The 8,269-nt window shown below is 35.9% G+C and overlaps 1 protein-coding gene and 1 long non-coding RNA gene across 4 annotated transcripts in view; one reads left to right on the forward strand and one right to left on the reverse strand.

Annotated features, from left to right (window-relative positions):
* Nucleotides 1-8,269, forward strand: part of loco (locomotion defects) — a 414,382-nt gene that overhangs the window by 287,278 nt on the left and 118,835 nt on the right. The window lies entirely within an intron of this gene.
* LOC138852637 (uncharacterized) lies at nucleotides 4,633-6,844 on the reverse strand. The gene is made up of 3 exons (XR_011391960.1): nucleotides 6,765-6,844; nucleotides 5,678-6,633; nucleotides 4,633-5,360 (listed from the first exon to the last, which is right to left on the reverse strand). It is a non-coding gene; the product is annotated as an uncharacterized lncRNA (long non-coding RNA).

The raw sequence follows: 8,269 nt of genomic DNA on the forward strand, positions 1-8,269 counted from the left end.
GTAGCTTTACTAAGCCCTACTGTAGATATTTTCTCTGGAAGTCTATCTGCAATTACTGCATTAACACGTTTTTTCTCATTGCCCAACCTGACAGTTACATAAACAGTGTCATACAATTGAGCTCTTTTATCTGAGAGAAAACCAGATAGTTTTAAAGTTGTGGGATCTCCCATCTGTACTTTCATACCATCAAGACATTTTCGTTTTATGAAAGTACGCTGGGATCTCTGGTCCAATAATGCATTTACATTTTTTGATTTATGCCTTTTATCATCAATTTTTACCTGTAACACAGGTAAGGCTACTTCAGCAAAACCATCATTAACATTAACAGCAGTTTTTACATTAGCCACTGTTGTGTCAGGATTGTCAACATTATCATTATTATCAACATTATCATATAGACCTTTACACATGACTATATGGTGTCTTCGTTTGTGACGTTGATAACAGAAGTTTAATTTGGCATAACAATCCTTTACATTGTGATTACCCAAACACCTGATACATCTGTCAAGTTCCTCCAATCTTTCAACTTTATCATTCCATCAATTGTATGCATTGCAATTCTTAGAAAAATGAGTACCCTTGCAGAAAAGACAGTCTTTTTCTTTGACTGGTTTCCTTTTAACTGGGATACTCTTAGGAGGGTACTTATTCTTCTTAGCTTGTGGAGAATCATTATTTCTGATTCCTGCTACTTGATATGCACCTATGCAACTCTTTTTAGGAGATGAATTTTGATTATTACTATTGGTATATTTTTTTCCTTTATGAAACTTGACAGATACCTCAGAATTATTATGTGTTGCATCTTTAAAATGAGTTGGTTGGCTGGTCTGCAACTGAACAATTAATTCTTGTAGACCTAGTCTTATTTCCTCCAGACCAAAATAACCTTTGTGATATTTATTCGAGAGCCATTCAAGTGTTTTACAGCTTAATTTATTCTGTACCATGGCACTCAATAACCAGTCTGATTCCTTCAGATTATATTATTTAATGTTTTGAGAGTGCTCTCCAGTTTAACTCTAAACTGCTGTAAACCTTTGTAAGTATGATCTGGAGATTTTAAATTGATAATGATATTTGCTAGATCCAACCTACTTTGTTCTATATTACCATAAGTGACTTTCAACAAGTCAACTGCTTCCTTGTAAGAGTCATTTACATTGGGAAAGGCTTGTATGAGTATGTGAGCATCTCTTACCTGTCCTTTGAGGTAAAATAATTTAGTTACACAGGCTAGGTCACTCCTGTCATGCACAGCTGCTTTAAAAATTGACCAAAATTCCTCCCAGTTTTCTCCAGGATTACACACAGGTAAACATAGTTCTGGGAGTTTTGGCAAAGACATATTTGCTGGAGCAGACTGATTAACTGCCTGGTTTATACATTTTAATTTATTCAAGGCCTGACTTTTACAAGAAAGAATCTTTTCTTCTAATTCATAATACTGATTAATCATAAGATCTACTTCAGTCTCATCTACACAGTTTACTAACAAATCTCCATCTTTGTTGTAATATAATTTGTATGAATCATATCTATTACCTAAAGCATCTAAATACAATTTTAAATCATCAGTATTCACAGTTTCTTGATTCATTATTTCCAAACATTTATTATATGCTTTTGTTACATGCCCCTTTCTAGCTTGCAGAGATGTTTTCTTCGCTCTGTATTCCATATGTTTGTCTTCTACATTAATTTCATTTTCAGCCATGATGCAATGTATTAAATTCAACTTAATAACACTGATTATGTACTAAATTATGCACTTTATAAAGTTAAATAGTACAACTTACCTTTAAATAAATTCTAGCTACTTGAGCTTAGCAATTGCATGTATAATATAAATTTTAAATGTACATTAATACAAACTTGGCTCATCAAAATTAATATTATACAAATTAATAAATCCTTGCCAGAATTTGGCATAGCAAAATTAATATACACATTAATAATTAGCTACACATGACTTATCAATTACACATACTGATATAAAGCTTGGCCAGAATTGTCTTATGAAATTATTATACAATTAATATAAACTTACCCAGACTTGACTTATCAAAATTAATGTTGTAATAATTATAATCCACTACACATTAAGTAAATTTGTGAACTTAACATCCACCTCCTTCTGTCATTTCACATATAATTATTAAGTAATTAACCAATTAATGACTTCACTAATTACCTCCGGTTCAAGGACCAATGGGCAAATTAAATGTGGAAAATTGCATTTATCTGAATGTAACTAATTATGTACATAACAGTAAATGATAAAGATAATTATTATTTATCAATGTTACATAGGCAAGTAGTAATTTGGGACACCTAGGTCGCAAAAATGTCCCCCTTCGATACCTACCACTCTCATAACCACAAGTTGCTCTGGACCTATTAATTAAATGAAATATACATACACCAGGAATACTGGTAAATATATAAATTTGTGGACTGTATATTAAAAATAATAAATGGTTATATATATACACAATTACATAACAGAAGGAAAATATATCTTAATATCACTCACCAATTTGACTGGATATTAAGTTGTATCATACTCGGAAAAACCTCACTAACTAAATTTATGAGAACACTGGCCAGAATTATACACAAATCTAGAGAGCTTATCTGAGGTTCCTGGAGCTGTCTTGTCCAGTCGTCTGATATCTCAAGTTATGCAGGAATGCATGTCCAACAATTTCGCCTCCTATTTGAGAGGTGTCAGCCCAATTTTAACCTCTAGAACACGAAAATTCCTTCCCATTACACTAACGTTGTATCCAATTCAAAACCAAGATGGCGAGTCTCCTCTGCCCAGACGCAGGCTTTCCGTTTTCTATGACATAATATTATTAAATACAGTATGGCCATCTATTTACATATACATACTGAATTTCTGGAAAATATATACAGTATTTTCCACACCCATCCTGTGGGCGGTAGTCAAAAGATTACAAAGGTACATAATGGGTCCAGGGACTGAACCCCAAAGTTATGATAGCTGAACTAGTTACAAAGGTAATGAACTCCAGGTAGATCTGGTCACAATCATGGCAAGCAGGCTGAGGGACTGACAACCTCAGATCTTCGACTTTAGGGTGATGAACTGATTACATCGTTTTCACATCTCTACTGCTCCTGCCTACTTACTGTACTCGATTTGAAGAAGCCTACTTTGTAGGCGAAACGTTTTGGAATAAAGTTGCCTAACTGTTGCCCATGTTGAAAAAGACACTTATGTACAGTTCAGGTCATTTATTAGAGGAAACGTTTCGCCACGAGTGACATCTGAAGAAGCCACTCGTGGCGAAACGTTTCCTCTAATAAATGTCCTGAACTGTACATAAATGTCTTTTTCCACATCTTGTCGGTATCACCATACCATTGTTACCCATGTGTCTTACTAACCACCGTAAGGGTGTTTATATATTGTTTCGTGTTAACATTGCCCAGATAATTTTCATGTGCAGGAAATAGAATCTTAAATAAATGAGTTCCAGCATTATTATAATTCTTTTGGCCCCTCTTCTTTCCTAGAAGAATGTATTCACCTTTCTTTTTTGCAACATATTCATCTTTCTTTTTTTCCTGCATCAGTATATTACAGAACAAAATGGACATAACTAAGGGACAATTGATAAAAAAATCCACTTGTAATTTCATTATTCCATTACATCTTCAATATCATCACAGTATCTAATAGGTGTTAAAACATTAACATATTTCTTAAAGTTTTAGCTCTTGTAGATGAATGGTTCAGAGAACCGACATGTTGATAAATTAGACACATGTACAACTCTTGGGTACCTTTATTGAGGAAACCTTTCGCCACACAGTGGCTTCATCAGTCCATACAAAGGAGAATCTTGAACAGGAGGAGAATGAGGTAATCAGTCCCTCAACCTTGAGTCGATGTGGTCAGTCCATCAATCTTGAATAGAATACGGCATATGAGCGGAGAAGGAGCTTATAAACCGTAGGCAGGAGAGGTGCAGCAGTCATAGGTGGTGTCACATTTGTTCAATGTGTCTAATTTATCAACATGTCTGTTCTCTGAACCATTCATCTACAAACCTGTCAGACACTGCAACTTCTTGGGATCTTAATACTTGGGAATTCTTCACTTGCCTAATTCTTGGGCACGACCTACTTCCACATTGAACAAATGTGACACCACCTATGACTGCTGCACCTCTCCTGCCTACGGTTCATAAGCTCCTTCTCCGCTCATATGCCGTATTCTATTCAAGATTGATGGACTAACCACATCGACTCAAGGTTGAGGGACTGATTGCCTAATTCTCCTCCTGTTCAAGATTCTTCTCTGTATGGACTGATGAAGCCACTGTGTGGCGAAACGTTTCCTCAATAAAGATACCCAAGAGTTGCACATGTGTCTAATTTATAAAAGTGTTAGCTCGTTAATAGACACGAACACATCTCGTGACATGATAAATACTCTCAGGGTTTCTTTGTTATGAATCCTTGAGTGTTGTGTCTTCTGGTTCTGTTCATGTTTACATACCGACTCGAATTATGATAAAACACAGCACTTATCAAGTTTTTCCTCATGTTTTTATTTTATCTCGAGGCCTTGTCAACCAGGAATTAACCTCCAACAGTCTGGTATTAAACGAGCTGTGGACTCCGCTCTCCCAGGGACAAGGGGGAAAATGCCAGTGACCTACTCACTTTGTTAATACTAAATTATTCCAGACTGAAATTTAGAACAAAATGAGGCTTGATTCCACGATTACTATTTTGATGTAGCTATTTAATTTATGAATTAATTTTAGTTTATGAAAATATTGTAATTATTGACTGACAAAAATGTTGGCTTCAAGCAACTTTTATTTATTTTTTAACTGCGAAAATCACCCTAAACACAGAAAAAGTAAATTGTATTGCTGACGATAAAGAATAGTAAATAATATTAGACATGATCAACTTGAATTATTTTTCGCAAATTTTGGTGCAAATAAAAAAAAAAAAAAAATGTTACAAACTACTTATTCACTTGACTACTGTATCAGTCCACATGAAAAAGAAAATATTTAAAATAATTCTGTTTGGCAAACTTTATAATTGAGTGATGGTGAGTAGTGTACCCTAATTGGGTAGCCTGGCACAGGATAAAGGTACGTAGTATTATGTAACAGCTTGCAAAGTTGATGTGAAAATTCCATAGAGATCAGCAACAGTTGTCTGGTAGTGCTAGGCTCCTCCAGGTTCCAAGTCTAGAATATTCGAACGTATATAAAGCCCTAAACAGGTTCCATCAATTATGAGATTCTTTACGGTAGTGGAAACACTATATTACAGCACTTTGTCCGCGTCTGTACCTGCAACGGTAAGTAGTTACAGTTAACCAGCAGGTGTTTAGTCATTGTTCACAATGTTGCGATTATATTCATTGCTTAAACTGTTTGAATATTCACTTGATCATTTTGTGCAGTAAAGTTGGATGATATTTTGTAAATTTATTACCATGTCATTAGTTATTAAGTAGTGTTTAGTTTATGAGAAATGTCTGCAGTTTTGTTTGTTCACGTAGGTTACACAATTTAGTTATCTTGTAAAAACTCACTAAAATTAATAGTTAAGAGCAGTTTAATTAAATATAAATTAAATTAGAACAGTATGTGAAATTCAACCTCACCCGTCCTCACAAACTTGAATCCTGCAAACGACTTGCGACACTCTTCAGGAATCTAAGTCTCTGTTATGAAGCTGGAACAACGAATAGTTGATTTAGACGCCCATGACGCCTTGTACCTTCTCATTCAGTACTTGAGCCTGCCTTAGCTAACATATTTCTTAAGATGTGTACCCTCATATGACAACCTAAACTAAGTGAATACGACAGTCTCCCGAAGTCAGTAGTCTACAAAATTTTACTCTAGAAATGGGGTCAAGCTATTCTTCCAGTCTGACTAGGGAGATAGGTGTCCACGAGTCATGGCAGACTCCCTGCATTCCTCACTTCGCGTATGCTTCCAGCTGATTCGTAGCAGGGATTCTCCCCGAAGGCCTCAGTGTTGAGGGTTCACGACCCAAATTTAATTAATGAAGCAAGGCAGCGGGATTGTGAAGGCTTACTCAGCCCTGTAACAACTTCAGACAGTATTACCAAGCTGGCTCTTTCTCAGGAAAATTAATGAATAGAAAAAGAAATAATTCACAAAGATAAACACTATTATTTAGTAATGCAAAGATAAAACATTGAAAAATGAATGTGTATCCTAATTTAGAGAAAAATTAAATGGAAAAGTGACATTTGAATTCAACGCTAATATGTACAGTTATACTGGGGTGTCTGGTTGAGGTTGACACCGTCTTGTAGAAATTGTAGCCGTTGCTGATGTGTGTGGGGGGGGGGGGTCACAGGTGTTGAATGACAGCCCAACGCCTAGTTCTTCAGTCTATAGCCTTGAATAGTCTTTCCAGATGACAGGAACGCAGGTTCTTTACAACTGCGAAGATGAGGGGTAGTCGTCTGCGGTTGACTAAGTAATCAGGTAGGTAGATCAATAAATGACGTCTCATGGGCTGTTTCAGACCGTCTCCTTCAACACTTTCCTTTGGCTGGCAGATGACCCTAGCTGTCATTCCAAGCTGGAAAGAGACAAAGGTTACACACTGCGTAAGAAATCACTCTCTATGATAAGTGCAAGATATTTAAAAAAGGTGGTGATTATCTAAAAGTCTCATGTGGAGCTTAAAACTGAAAGGACTAAGTTTATTACTGGTCAAAAGTGGAGCTTTCAACCAATATATTCACTAGAATAGGAGTAGAGGCTTTTACTTGCAGTTGTGCTGGGAGCTGCGAGTCAAGTGATTACTGTTTGGCCGGAGCCCCACTCGTCACCTTTCGGGGTAAGGAGACAGGGGGGGGAGGGGATAGCGGGAGCTAGACTGACTCTACCTTAACAAGCAGCCGGCAATCAAACTATCGTTACCATATACTCGCTCGCTACTCCTATGCGTTGAACTTTTCCCTCACAGGGATATACCAAGAGTCTCCTCAATCACACCAGTTCCTCCTAACATCTACAAACAGTAGCACTAGGATAGACCAATATTGGAGACTATATCATCAACAATGCCATCTTTAAAGGATATCCGATTTGATAAATTAGACACATGTGCAACTCTTGGGTATCTTTATTGAGGAAACGTTTCGCCACACAGTGGCTTCATCAGTCCATACAAAGGAGAATCTTGAAGAACAGGAGGAGAATGAGGTAATCAGTCCCTCAACCTTGAGTCGATGTGGTCAGTCCATCAATCTTGAATAGAATACGGCATACGTGCTGAGAAGGAGCTTATAAACCGTTGGCAGGACAGGTGCAGCAGTCATAGGTCGTGTAACATTTGTTCAATGTTGAAGTAGGTCGTGCCCAAGAATTAGGCAAGCGAAGAATTCCCAAGTATTAAGATCCCAAGAAGTTGCAGTGTCTGACAGGTTTGTAGATGAATGGTTCAGAGAACCGACATGTTGATAAATTAGACACATGTGCAACTCTTGGGTATCTTTATTGAAGATACCCAAGAGTTGCACATGTGTCTAATTTATCAACATGTCGGTTCTCTGAACCATTCATCTACAGATATCCGATTTCTTTATTATCGTTTCGGATGTTTTTTCAGCATCAGTGAAGCAGTTTTAAAAACATTTAAATTTCTATCTATGGTACGACTTTAGCAACTCAGCTAAGGTAATTTATATGACTGATATGCCTTTAATAACACTAACCTATTTTAAAAAGATGAAATTAAGCTAGAAATTTAAAAAAAATTATAGCTTAATTTCGACTTTAAATGTGCAAGTTTTATACAAAGGTAAGTAAATTTAGGTCTGTTGAAAATCTTATAGATTAAATTATCTTAGTTGCTGTAGATAAAATTTTAAATGTTTAAAATCGCGCTTTATTTTTATTTTAATATATATTAAGATTCTGATGATAGATGAAGAAACATCCGAAGCCTTAAAAAGAAATCGGGTATGCTGTAAGTATGGTATTCGTCACAGCCTTGTTATATATATATATATATATATATATATATATATATATATATATATATATATATATATATATATATATATATATATATATATATATATATATATAATAGCTATTAACTGTCTTCAGAGAATTTCCTCATGCTGTCTGCAAACTGTGAGGCCTACCCCACCCACCCCCATTTGAGGTGTGTGGTGGCATCCCGCTTGCCTCTCTCAGGCAGACTG

This window comes from Cherax quadricarinatus, chromosome 13, assembly GCF_038502225.1.
Source record: "Cherax quadricarinatus isolate ZL_2023a chromosome 13, ASM3850222v1, whole genome shotgun sequence".
Taxonomy (NCBI): domain Eukaryota; kingdom Metazoa; phylum Arthropoda; class Malacostraca; order Decapoda; family Parastacidae; genus Cherax; species Cherax quadricarinatus.